Source organism: Delphinus delphis, chromosome 4, assembly GCF_949987515.2.
Source record: "Delphinus delphis chromosome 4, mDelDel1.2, whole genome shotgun sequence".
Lineage (NCBI taxonomy): Eukaryota > Metazoa > Chordata > Mammalia > Artiodactyla > Delphinidae > Delphinus > Delphinus delphis.
In genome coordinates this window covers 131,739,209-131,753,740 of record NC_082686.1, presented here as the reverse complement: position 1 = coordinate 131,753,740, position 14,532 = coordinate 131,739,209, and the positions used below count along the sequence as shown (strand labels likewise).

Sequence of the window (14,532 nt, the reverse complement as noted above, 5' to 3'; positions counted from 1 at the left end):
CTGATGATTAGTGATGTTGAGCATCTTTTCATGTGTCTGTTGGCCATCTGTATGTTTTTTTTAGAAAAAATGTCTATTCAGGTTCTCTGCCTATTTCTTAATTAGGTTATTTGCTTTTTGATATTGAGGTGTATGAATTCTTTGTATATTTTGGGTATTAACCTCTTACTGGATATGTGATTTATACATATCTTCTCCTATTCAGTAGATGGTCTTTTGGTTTTGTCGACGGTTTCCTTCCTTCACTGTGCAAAAGCATTTTAGTTTGATGTAATCCCATTTGTCTATTTGTGCTTTTGCTTCCCTTGCCTGAGAGAAGATCTAAAAATATATATATATTGCTAAGATCAATGTCAAAGAAAATCTGCCTATGTTTCTTCTAGAAGTTTTATGGTTTCAGGTCTCATGTTTAAGTCTTTAATCCATTTTGAGCTTATTTTTGTATATAGTATGAGAAAGCAGTCCAATTTGACTCTTTTGCATGTAGCTGTTCAGTTTTCCCAGAATCATCTACTGAAGATGATGTCTTTTCTCCATTGTGTATTCTTGCCTCTGTTCTAGATTAGTTGACCACATAAGTGTAGGTTCATTTCTAGTCTTTCCATTCTATTTCATTGATCAATGTGTCTGTTTTCATGCCAGTACCATACTGTTTTGATTATTGCAGCTTTGTGGTATAGTTTGAAATCACAGAGCATGATGCCTCCAGCTTTGTTCTTTTTTCTCAAGATTGTTTTGGCTATTTGGGATCTTTTGTGTTTCTATACAAGTTTTTAAATTATTTGCTCTAGTTCTTTGAAAAATGCCGTTGGTATTATAATAGGGATTGCATTGAATCTGTAAATTGTCTTGGGTAGTGAGATTATTTTAACAATAGTAATTAATCCATGGGAACAGTTATCTTTTCAACTCATCAACCAGGTCTCTGCACAGACTAATCATGCTAGACACAGGAATAGATTTTCTCAAGCACGTCAGAGGTGTCTCAGCCTCTCTGTTTTGCAGTGCTGATTATGCCATGGCTTTGGAGCCCTGCTCTAGTGCTCGGTTACAGAACCAGCCTGGACAGCAACATGGGCAGGAAGCTGAGCTCATGTGGTCCTGCCTTACTCTTGTCAAACTGCACAGCTTCATCAATGTCAGGGCAGAAATGAGACTGACAAAAGGAATTTCAGACAAGGCAAGGCACCTCTGCCTTCGCATTATCTCACAAGAGGAAAGAAGAAAGGATTATTTTCTAGTGTATTTTTTCAATAGCAGTGTTCCAATCCCAGAAAATTATGATGTACATCATGGAGAAAAGCAGAGAACTGGCTGAGATTTGAGGGGAGCAGGGCAGGTGAGACAATGCAGCTTACAGAGGTGTAGGCTGCTGTTCAGGCACAGGGCTCTGTCTCTCTTGTCTCTTGCTCTAGTCATTGGTCCTGGACGATTGTCCATTAGAGTCCTGGGCCCAGGGTTGTCCCCTGCTGCTGCAATGCTGCCAAACTCTCTGGAACTCCACCAGGCCCTTGATGCAGAAGCCTCAGGACAGCTTGTAATCATGCACCCAGATTTCCACAAGTCTGCCCAACTCTATGAGATCAGAGGACTCCTCAGAAGGGAAATTAAAATCTTCTCCACTTATCTTCTAATCCTACACCTCCTATTTTGGAATCAAGTTCCAGTCCCAGTCCACATAAAATTCCAAGAAGTATGGACTCAACCCTCAATAAGCAATGTTAGTCCTTACTGCCTTCAGTAGCATTTACTGAGCCCCTGTTGTTTGCAGAGAATGATGGAGTGAAGAGAGAAATAGGAGACACAGGCTTTGCTGCTGAGAGACTGAAATTTTACTTAAAACTTTATTTATTCTCTAACTCTTTGTCAAAGGGATCTGAAAATCGAGTTACCAGTTGATACATGTGAATAGCATGTTTTGCTGATCAGAGCTTACCTCTTACACCCGAGAGAAGTTTATTTAATTCATTATTACATCAGATGCAATATACAATAAGCCTCTAATAAAATAATATGTATAGAAAATGAAGATCAGAGAGAAGTGAGGGGTAGTCAATGTATGACCATAGTTGCTGTGGCTGAGTGTACGGTATGGCTCTGAGCTTCCAGGAAGCCAAGTGAAAACAGAGAAAGATGATAGAGTTATTAGTTCTCATTATCAAGAATGTGACTGTTACTGGTTCCTCAGGGAAGACAGAGCTTTTGTCTCCATATAGAGCATACTGAGTGAAGACACATCCTCAACAATCCTGCAGGAGATGCAGATATGAAGTTCATAAATGTGGCTTCTTTGGTGATAAAAAGCTGTCCTATGATGAACTAGACCACATAGTCTTCCAGGGGGTCTAACTGTATTAAAAAGTAAGACTAGGAGTACCTAGAGAATTTACAATCTGTTGATTTTAATTAGAATTAAATGTTTCCTTCTTACTTTTTTTATTAAAAATATGTGACCCTTGAAGAAGGGTTAAGAGCAAAACTGAAGGCAGATTTTGATTTGAAGTCTCTGAGGAATAAATGACAGGGATGCCCTTGGCTGATTTGATGGGTATGTTTCCCTACTGCCATGCATTAATTAACTAACTGTGTTTTGACTTCCTATTTTTATGGTCAATTCCTAATCAAGGAGTGCTAAAGTACAGTCACTATTATAGATGTTCTAAGATAAGCAGGACACAGAATAACATCCATAAGTAACTCAATGTGGAGCCTCATCAGTCTTCAGGAAGGGGTTCTGCTGTGTTGGTTTGCCAATGTTCAGGCCTTATCCACGTAAGACTTAACATACATATACATATACACGTATATATACGTGTATATATATATATATATATATATATATATACGTGTGTATGTATATACATATATATATATTACCCATAATAGCCAAGAAAGTCTTGATATATTAAAGCATGGAGGGGTTTCTTAACTCAGAACTGTCTAAAGACATCTCACGTATTTGCGGAACGTGATCAACTTTACCTTTACCTTTGGCATGTGAACAATTTATGAATGCAGAAATCTGATGGCTAAATGAAAGGGTGCAGAGGACAAGATGGAGTGAGCACAGTAATTTCCGCCTCCTTCCCTAGGACTTGGTGATTACCCTTTTACAGCATGACTTGTCCAGTCTGGTCTAGATTTTTCTCCTCCTTGTATGCTACATGTTTTGCTGGTGGTCTTCTGCATGTCCCACTCTATTCTGGACTGAGATGATCTATTCTTTGTATTAGGGCCCTTTTGTAATTTGTAAAAGTTTATATTTTCACCTAAGGATTGGTAAGATTCCATTTAAGTGCAGCCACTATTGGCTAGTTTTTGTAACTCTGCCCTCTCTAATGCACTCTGTAAAATGCTAGGTGCTACTTAATTCCTCCAGAATGCTTTCTGCTATTTGTTTGACCTGTATCTCTCCAGAATATCAGGACTCTTGGTCTCTGTGTGAATATTTTGCCTGCCATGGTACTGGGAAAAACATATGAAAATTCACTGGTATACATTCTTTCCCAATTGAGTCTTTGGGAAAACCAAAGCAACACAAAGTTGGTCTCTGAAGCTGTTACTTGGATTACTTTAAAAAGTCATAAATGAGTTATTTCCTAGTTGAGATGCAGGCTAACATTGATCTCCCACAATCACGGACACCATGATGCTGGCTGTGAGATCCCATTAAACAAGGGAGGAAGACCTGGAAAGTGTTCTCATTAAACACACCTCCCAGACAATGAGGTTTCATTACCCCCCCAAATCATACTAAGATTCTTTTAGACTAGGTTATTTGGGTACAAGACAAGTGCTGTGTAATTTGTGTGTGTGTGTGTGTGTGTGTGTGTGTGACACGATTATCTGCCTAAGTGGAAGGATAGGTGGTGAGTAAATTAACTTAGGAAGTGAGTCTTTTGCCAGACAGCCTAAAGAGCATTATAAAGAAAACTCCCCTCATGTTCAGAAATGTGAGGGTGAAACAGTATATTTTGAAAGGCAGATATGATTATATGACTTCCTTATTGCATTTTGTCCATGGAAAAAAGATACAGAGATGATTTAGACAGGATTCTTTGGTTCTTCGGCACAAAGATTAGGTATTCGATAAGTAACTAAAGGATGAGTGGATGAATGAATGAAATAGGGAGGCATCAAACAAATGGGTTTCTTCCTTATGGCATCCCCAAGTCTCCAAAAGATTGCTCACTCATCTCTAATAATCCCCTAGATGGACTGTGATTACATGTAAGGAAAATGGGCTTTAAGGGCAGTTTTCAGACAACCAGAGGTTTGTTTTCTCTGGATAATACTTAGGGCTGCAGTAAGGAGCAGGGCTTTCATGTGAGGCTTGATGGGGGGTGTTCATAGGAGACAGTGGGGCCTCAAAGATGAATTCTCAGGACTAGATGGGGAGAGATTTCATAGACGAATTCACTGATGAACAATTTAGCTATTACTTTCTAAAGATTGTATTGTCTTTATTCTCTTCCATCTCAGTGTTTTTTTTTTTTAATTTTTAACTTTTACTTTGTACATGACAACTACCTTTTCAAACTTAAGAGTGAAAAGCAATGTCAGAGGCTCTGGCATTTGCACGTTTTGAGTGTCAGCTGCAGAGGGATGTTTCTTGGCTGCTTCTGAACATCAGTAGAAGGAAGTATAGTCTGTATCTGTGCAGAAAAAATTGACAAATACAGAAAATACAGGAGTTGTGTAACAACATAATGGGGCATCTCAAGCAGTTTATATCTTCCAAACTGTCGGAGAAACCAGAAGTGGATTCACCAGCTGCTGGCGGGGAGCGGTGTCAGCCTGCCATTCACAGGGATGGGAGGTAAGTTCTCCCACTCACCTGTCTCCCTCTGGCACCCCCTGCAGGCGGAGCCTAGTAGGGAGCAGCTGGCAAAGCGAAAATACGGTCAGCAGAGTCGGGCTCAGCATCCTAATGCAGAGTAGGGAGGAGTGGGTTTGGAGCTGAGGCAGTAGCTTTGTAACTGCACAGCTTGCCAGCCCACCACGTCAGAGCCGTCCTTGGAGCAGACCTGGGTTATGTGCTTCTTGGTGCTCCATGAAACCTGAGCAGTTCCTTCAGCATCCTTGGTGGAAAAGAGCCTTGACATTCAGTGGTCCTTGGGACAGGCGTTTCTCTAAGCTCCCCCTTCATATTTCTTTTAAGTCATCCATATAAATGTGTAAAGACCTATATGGTTTTCTATGTGTGTATATGTAAAGATAACTCTCAAAAAGCTGTTTGTTTTTCACACTGAGGTAAGAGGTTGCCAGTTTCTCTGGTATTGCTCATGTTCCTTATAGAAATATTTTGCAATAATAACGGTAAAACTTTTTATTTTTTTGGTCAAGAAATGACTAATATGTGTGTACACATGTATATATTTATCACCATTTCTTTCATTTTTTTCTTATTATATTTAGGGTAGAAAAGGATGTTGAGCACTATAAAAACCTCATTAAGAAAATCATAGTAGGGACTTCCCTGGTGGTCCAGTGGTTAAGACTTCGCCTTCCAATGCAGGGGGTGCTGGTGCAGGGGATCCCTGGTTGGGGAGCTAAGATCCCACATGCCTCATGGCCAAAAAACCAAAACATAAGACAGAAGCAATATTGCAACAAATTCAATAAAGACTTAAAAGTAAAGTGGTCCACAGTAAAAAAAAAACAAGAAAATCATAGATCATAGTAAATGTTGAACACATATCAACATTTTAAATGTTGTATTTGGTGTCATGAAATGATAGAAAAATAAGAGTTTCAATTATCTGTAAAATGCGCCTATATTGATATATTTATTTGCATCTGGGTTTTGGCAACATCAGATATGCTACTTCTCTCAGAAGTCTGGAAAATTTACCTTTGGGAATTTGAAAGGATAACAGGAATTTAGAGAGATATTTTCTTCTAAATGCTATCTCCCGTGGACTAATACTGTTGATACTGTGGTCTGCTCTGTGAGTGAGGAGCTAAATTAAACTAATGAAATCCTAAGTGTCACACACACACACACACACACACACACACAAGCTGTTTGTTTTCTTTCTTACACCAGGTAGACAATCGTTTCGTGGTTATTATAAACATAGAATTCAACACCCTAATTTCTTGAAAAAGGAAGAAACATTATGCCTCTCTGATTTTCTACTCAAATAGAACTTTTTAATGCAAATGAAAGCATGAATCAAGCATAAAACAACCTAACTGCTAACCATCATATATTTTAATGATCCCTAATTAGAGCAAAATTTAAAGTGAATACAAACACATTAGAAATTTTTCTCATGGATCCTTAATTTGTATCTATCACTCAAAAAGCTGACCCTGCATATCCCCAGGGCTTTAGAGGAATACAACACTCACTCACATCAAACCTATTTCTTAAATGCAAACACCTTTCTAGGTATAAACACAGAGGATACACTGAAGAGCTTTATCAGGTGACAGAATTCTTAAGACCTGTGCTTGTCTGAGTCTTGTCATCTTGATTATGTTTTGAAAAGGAGAACAAGCATCAACTAGTTTTCCTAAGGCTTCAGTCCGGAGCTCTTGTTTGTATAGTGATTGTTTGTGTGTGTGTGTGTGTGTGTGTGTGTGTGTGTGTGTGTGTGTGTATTCTTGGGTATCATCTGGGCTTCTTATCCTTGGGCAGGAGCTGAGAGACGGAACAGCTAGCCTGCCAGCATCATGCACTTGTCTGGCTTGGATCAGAGAGGTGAAAAATGTTCCTGTCAACTGCAGCTTGTGAATTTTTGTAGCATTTAAACTTCTCTTGATTTGCAAGGACTGATGGTAGAGAAATGATCACACAGGAAGAATTAAATGTAAAAGCATCCTGGTTCCTAAACATACATTAACAACCTTAGCTTTGTCGGATGTAACGCTTCAGAAAATATCTCGGTGGAAGAGGGGGAGGTTGTAGAGGAGCTTTCAAGTGGTTTAATCCCAAGGGAAGTTGCAGTGCTGTAAAGCCCAACTGAAATTACACACGTTAATGCTGGGCCTTCTGGCAGTAGCTCCATTTTGTTCTTCTCATCCGATAAAGAAAGTAATGGGTGGGCCCTCTATAACTCCAGCTGCAGGCTATGGGCACCCTGGACTGAACCAAAGGCAGGTAATTGTCACTTAAACCTGGGACAGTGTCAGCGATACCAGGTGTTACATGAATCAAGGAAATATTGAAGGACTCTGTGTGACAGAAGTTATTACTGACTTTTGGAGACGAAGCAAATAAAATATGATCTGATTTAAAAGTAAGGGTTCCTGTAAGAGTGGGGAAAGTAAGCATAGGTTTAATGCAACATTGTTTGGTCCTTGTGCTGCTGTGGGCCAGGCTGGATCTGGTGGATGAAGCAAGCAGTGACAGGCTGAGCCAGCTTGTTATTTTTTCACCTTGTAACATTTGCAGGGGGCGCTCCTGGCTCTAAACAGTAATGCTCACCTGCTCCCCACTGATTGCTGAGGCTTCTGCTTGTTGTTTCTGGCAGGGAGCTTTGTCAACTAAGTCCTGTTCCTCGAAGTGTAGGCCCAGACCAGTAGCATCAGTGTCATCTGGAAGCCCATTAGAAATGCAGAATCTCAGGCCCCACTCTAGTACTACGGAATCAGAATCTGCATCTTAAACAAGGATCCTCCACAAATCCTTTCTATGCCCATGAAAATTAGAGACACATCCAAATTGTCCTCACCCATGTCCGACTTGCCCACACTGCATATTTCTGTGCACTGTATTCCCCCCAACGGTCTGCTTCCGACTTTTGCTCCTGCTTTCTCAAGATATATTTGACATGTAACGTTGTGTAAGGTTAAGGTGTACACTAAGAGAATTAAACTAATAGGTCATTAGTCTGTGGTGGCTCTGATGCTGATGCAGCCAACATCAGCAAACCAAAATCTAATCCTATAAATGCCTAGAGGTTACGGAATTGAAACCTAGGGACAACCGAGCACAAACTGCCAATCAGGCTTGAAGCTGCAGCCAGTCAATGATTTCCTCACTGTGCTTCCACCTTTTCTCTGTAAAGGATCTCCCTGAGCTCCTGTCAGTGGAGGCTCCTCACCACGTCTGATTTAACGCCACTCCATTCAAATCTATTTTTGCTCAATAAACTCTTAAATTGTTCAATATGCCTTAGCTTATCTTTTACCATGTACAAGGTGATGATTTGATACATGTACATCATGATTTGATACACTTACCACAATAAGGTTAGTGAGCGCACGCTCACCTCACAGTTACCGTAAAATATGGAACACGTCACAGAATGGCACATCATCCTTAGGCAGGGGCCATGCTGCCCTCCTCTGTGTGGGTCCAGTTTCAGCCTATGTCCTCCCAGAGGGAGCACCCTACCTCCAGCTAAGCCCATTTCCTGTTCTCTTCTAATTCTCTAACTGCCACACGAATTCTTCACTGGCCTTCACTCTAATGTTCCCCCGTCTCTCCTCCCATTAGATCAAATAACAAGGTGGGAAGGAAGAAAGGAAGGGAGGGAGGGAAGGAGGGAGGGAGGGAAGGGAGGAACGTGGAGGGAAGGAAGGGAAGGAGAAGGAAGGATGGAAGAAAAGAAAAAAGGCAGGAAAGAGGGAAGGAAGACAGAGTGAGAAGCGCTTAGGGAAGGAGGGAGGGAGACCCAGTTTTCATGGCTCCATGTGTTGCAGGAGCTCATGAGCTCTGTTTCAAATACACCCATGCAAATATATCCCATCCCCTATTTCCATTTTAAAATGAAGCAGTGCCTTCATACAGTGTTCATTGGGGCAACAATTTGGAGGACACTTTGCCAAAGTTTATTCAAGTTCTTAAAGTGAACATTCTCTTTGATCCAGCAATTTCAGAATTTATCCCACAAATGTACTTGCATAGATGCACAGAAATGTTTGTCTAAAGTATCTATCACAGGATTGTTTAATAGAAAAAAGCTATAAATAGCTGAAAGTATCAATACAAGTTGTTTTGAAAAATCAATGCATGTCTCTGCAATGGAATAGTATCCCAGCACGAAAATGAACTGAGGAAGGTTTGTGTGTGCTTCTATGGTGAGCTGTCTAGATTATGTTGTTACCTGAGAAAAAGAAGGTGCCAGACAATATGCATATTACCCCATGCATGTTATTTTTAGTGTGTGTACATGTGTATGTTTATAAAACATAGTTACTAACTTACTGTATTTGTATCCAATAGAATTCTACAGCCATTACAAACACTACTTGGGCAGAATTTTGAATACTTGGGACATCTTTGTGATGTGATGCTAAGTTAAAAAAAAAAAAGCAGGACATTAGTGTCACGTTTTTTCTCCCCCTCCTTACTTGAGCATTTTCCAATGTTATTAAATATTCCCCAAAATATCATTTATTTATCTATAATATTATATCCTACTCTTGGGTTTTTAAGTTGTTTTCAGTTTTTCCAACTCATATATAATGTTGACAAACATTTTTTTTTACCTAATGTTGTTTTTGAATTTCAGACTCTCTCCTAAGATAAATGTCTTGTAATTACTGGTTCATAGGGTATGTGATTTTATTATAATTATTTGTTCATAGGATGTGACCCTTGATATTTAATGCCAACTTGGTTTCTGTAATCCACAAAGATTTTTAATGTAATATTTTCAATTTCTGTTAATGTGATTAGCTATTAAAAGTCATCATTTGTTCCACAAATTTTAAAATTTGGCATAAAACAGTTATTGATGCCTACTGTGTGCCAAGCTGCCTTGAAGCCACTGGGCACATCATCACGAATAAGACATGGTCTCCACCTTCAACTCAAAGTGTGATCCCAGGACAGCACACATAATTAGAATGTGATGCAATTTGGCCGATCATAGAATTATGCCCAGCGTGCCATGGAACACAGCAGGCCTATAGTGTAACTGTGACAGTTAACCCAGAAAGAGATGAGATTCTTGCACTTCACTTTGATGCTTCTTCTCTCACGTTCCAGCTAAAGACTGATGCTAACGTAGAGAGGCGGGAGTTTTCTTTTCATACTCCTTTCAGAGTTCAAGTATTAACTACACCTGACATAAAAAGGAAGTAGAAAATAAACTTACCTTAGTTTGTGTGTCAACTATCTATATTTCTGTGTCATCATTTATATATTTCACAGATGCAGAAGATTATAAGCCTCCTTCTAGGACACATACATTCATCCTGAATCTATAACCAAACTTGACCTTCCCACAGCCCATGTCTCCCTGCCTGCCTAGAATAGAAAGATGGTTGTCTAGTGTTCAAAGCATTTGCCCCAAATTCCAAAAAGTATCTCCAAATAAAAGAGACAACCCAGCCTCCACAAATAGCACTGTCAACCCTCTTAATATTTCTTAGGTCAAGAAATTCTTAACTGAGGGCTTCCCTGGTGGCGCAGTGGTTGAGAGTCCGCCTGCTAATGCGGGGGACATGGGTTCGTGCCCCGGTCCGGGAAGATCCCACATGCCGCGGAGCGGCTGGGCCCGTGAGCCATGGCCGCTGAACCTGTGCGTCCGGAGCCTGTGCTCTGTAACGGGAGAGGCCACAACAGTGAGAGGCCCGCATATTGCACAAACAAAAAAAAAAAAAAGAAATTCTTAACTGAAACATTCTAACTAGGTTGACTAAATGAAATTGCCAATATTTGACTTTTTTAACTTGTAAAAGTAGCAATTTCATGTAGTTCAACTAAAACCTGCAATTTAATTCTTCCTGTTTCTTCCCAAGACTACCCATATATTAGAACTAATTGAAACTTCATTTCACACCAAATGATTTCTGCAGTATCTGCCCCAGATACAAAGAAAAGGTGGGAAAATTATTAACACAGGTTTATGCTTGTTTTTCACTCCTTAGTCAGATGATCAGTAAGATAAAATTAGAATACAGTATTTCCTAAATTGAAGGGAAAGAGGTTTCCTGCTTATTTAAGCAGAGAGACTTCTAGCTGATGCAGAATTAGGAGTCAGGGGCAAACATGGGCAAGCAAACCCAGCAAACTGCCAAACAAACTATAATTCATAATCTCCAACCCAAACAAGGCTGGCGTCCTCCTCTTAAGACAAACACAATGCTGAGAGTGTGTTATGAATCCAAGATTATTACTAATGTGAAGCTGTGCATCAGAGATTTAGGGAGAAGGAAAGAGAAGAGAGAGTGAGAGAGAGAGAGAGAGAGAGAGCACACGCTTCAGCCCAAAATTCATGAAGGCCCCTTTTCTATTGCTCTTATCAGATTTAAATTCATATTGTAAAAATTTAAGTTTAATAATTCTGTAGAGGGTGCTGGTATGGGAAGTGATGCCTTGGAGCTTGGAAAGCTGGCCTGATCCCATAAAAGCATCAGCATTTTCTTCAAAAGCTATTTCATAGCTTGAAATGCTTTTTGGAGTCCTGCTATTCAAAGTGTAATCCACAGCTCCAGCCAGTGTTTCTCAGACTCTAAAGTGCATACGAATCACTTGGAGTCTTGTTAAACGGAGATTCTGATCCAGCGGGTCTGGGTGGGGCCTGAGAGCCTGCATTTCCAACCAGTTCCTGTGAGGGGTGATGCTGTGGGCAGGATCATACTTTGAGTAGCACGGGTAAAACACCCTTCTGACGGCCTTTGTTCCTCTTTCTAAACTGGCGATCTTGTCCTGCAGGTCACATACTGAACACTGAAGTCAAGTGACCTTGCTCTCTCCCCACTTAAATCTTCCTGCCTGTAAAATGGGGCAAACAAACCTAGCGGAGGGGAGAATCTTAGACTTTCCTGGTAGGAGGAAATTTGGAGATTACCCTAATCCAACCCTTTCCCCTCCATCCCCCAGCCCATCTGTACCCTAAAGCCAGAGCCTGAGATCTTGCCTACAGGGTTTGCAGCTCTCAGCCCATCCCATCAGACGTGGGAGAGCTCTGCGGGATAAGGGTCTCTTGCAGATATTTTCAAATAAGTGGAAGTAACTAAAAAAAAACATTGCTCAAAATTTCTCACAAACCTCACCTTAATGAGGGGTCTCCTCCTTTGGTGTTAGGAAAGAAGACAAGAAACGCAGCGTTTCCATGTGGGAGGTGGTAGGGGATTCCTTCCTGCCTGGCCCTCTTTCCACAGCAGTAAAAGCACAGCTCAATCTTGATCTGCTCCCACCTGTCAAGAGCAGGTGTCAGCTTCAGTTATTGTTTTGCAAATTCATTTCAGTCCTTTAATGATACTCAGTGGAGAATGAGGTAGTGCTTCCCTTAACTCCACTGTTTTTCCTAAGGTCTGTGCCTCATGGGCTTTCCCAGGCTCTATCTCCTCCCTCCCACCCTCTTACTCTGGAATGCATGTCTCGTAAACTGTACTGTGATAAACCCATCTGCAGTCATCAAGGGAGAAGTATAATAAAGGCAATGGGTGAACATGTTCGAAATACGAAGTGAGGAAAATCATTTTTTATTTATGGAGAAACATTTTAATTTGGGACATAAAATCAAATGTAACTATGCCTAGGGAGTCAGGACTAAAGGAATGTCCTCATTTAAAGAGTCGGCTCTCTTGTGTCCTTTGTAGTTGCTGTAACACCGTTTTTAAGTCCAACAGGTTCTCTTGTCATTAAGGTCCTCAGTGACGGTTTAGCCAGTAAATTTCACATCACATGTGGGTGGCCATAAAATTTATTGTCTAAACCAGGACCCTTTTGACAATGGAACGGGCACCATTGGTGATAGTGCTTCTGTGTCAGGCAGGCACTGAGACCATCTCAGGTTAACCAAGAGGTTCTGGAGGTTGAATTAATCACCAGTGCCTAGGGATTTAATCAACCATGCTGTGTAGTGAAGCCACCATTAAAATCCAAAGGGAGGGGTTTCAGAGAACTTCCAGGTTGGTAAAGCAGAATGCCTCCATGTGCCACCGTGCTGGGCTCCAAACTCCAAGAGGACTGAAGTTTCTTTGTTCTCGATCTCACCCTATGAATCTCTTCATCTGGCTGTTGGTTCCTGTGTTTTAATATCCTTGGTAATAAACCACTCATCTGCCGTGTGGCTGACAGGGTCTTGGTGCTCTGGCCGGGTGTCAGGTCTGAGCCTCTGAGGTGGGAGAGCCGAGTTCAGGACATTCATCCACCAGAGACCTCCTGGCCCCACGTAATGTCAATTGGTGAGAGCTCTCCCAGAGATCTCCGTCTCAACACTAACACCGAGCTCCACTCAACAACCAGTAATCTACAGTGCTGGACACCCTATGCCAAACAACTAGCAAGACAGGAACACAACCCCACACATTAGCAGAGAGGCTGCCTAAAATCATACTAAGTTCACAGACACCCCAAAACACACCACTGGACGCAGCCCTGCCCACCAGAAAGACAAGATCATGCCCCACCCACCAGAACACAGGCACCAGTCCCTTCCACCAGGAAGCCTACACAAGCCACTGAACCAAACTTATCCACTGGGGGCAGACACCAAAAACAACGGGAACTACAAACCTGCAGCCTGCAAGAAGGAGACCCCAAACACAGTAAAGTAAGCAAAATGAGAAGACAGAGAAATATACAGCAGATGAAGGAGCAAGGTAAAAACCCACCAGACCAAACAATTGAAGAGGAAATAGGCAGTCTACTTGAAAAAGAATTCAGAGTAATGATAGTAAAGATGATCCAAAATCTTGGAAACAGAATGGAGAAAAGACAAGAAACGTTTAACAAGGACCTAGAAGAACTAAAGAGCAAACAAACAATGATGAACAGCACAATACATGAAATTAAAAATTCTCTAGAAGGGATCAACAGCAGAATAGCTGAGGCAGAAGAATGGATAAGTGACCTGGAAGATAAAATAGTGGAAATAACTACTGCAGAGCAGAATAAAGAAAAAAGAATGAAAACAATCGAGGACAGTCTCGGAGACCGCTGGGACAACATTAAACACACCAACATTCAAATTATAGGGGTCCCAGAAGAAGAAGAGAAAAAGAAAGGGTCAGAGAAAATGTTTGAAGAGATTATAGTTGAAAACTTCCCTAACATGGGAAAGGAAATAGTTAATCAAGTCCAGGAAGCACAGAGAGTCCCATACAGGATAAATCCAAGGAGCAACATGCCAAGACACATATTAATCAAACTATCAAAAATTAAATACAAAGAAAAAGTATTAAAAGCAGCAAGGGAAAGCAACAAATAACATACAAGGCAATCCCCATAAGGTTAAGAGCTGATGTTTCAGCAGCAACTCTGCAAGCCAGAAGGGAGTGGCAGGACATATTCAAAGTGATGAAAGGGAAAAAGCTACAACCAAGATTACTGTACCCAGCAAGGATCTCATTCAGATTTGACAGAGAAATTAAAATCTTTTCAGGTTAACCAAGACACGGTCCTCCTAATCATGGGCAGTTTGTATTCTGGGACCCAGTGACATTCTGGCATTTAGACATGAATCTGTCCAAGAAAAATTGCAGCAGACAGAAATCAAGCACGGAAGGAAGAGTTTACTCAAGACTACTGCAATAGGGGAGAGAGATTGACCTCCACGCTGAATACAACAGGGTCAGCTGGGGATGTGTAGCCAGTGGGCAGGGAGGGGTCAGTGGATGGAA

General features: G+C 41.0%; 1 non-coding gene across 1 annotated transcript; it reads right to left on the bottom strand.

Annotated features, from left to right (window-relative positions):
- Positions 1–8,235: 8,235 nt before the first annotated feature.
- Positions 8,236–8,342, bottom strand: LOC132425217 (U6 spliceosomal RNA). Its single transcript, XR_009519405.1, has one exon. It is a non-coding gene; the product is annotated as a U6 spliceosomal RNA (small nuclear RNA).
- Positions 8,343–14,532: the final 6,190 nt, after the last annotated feature.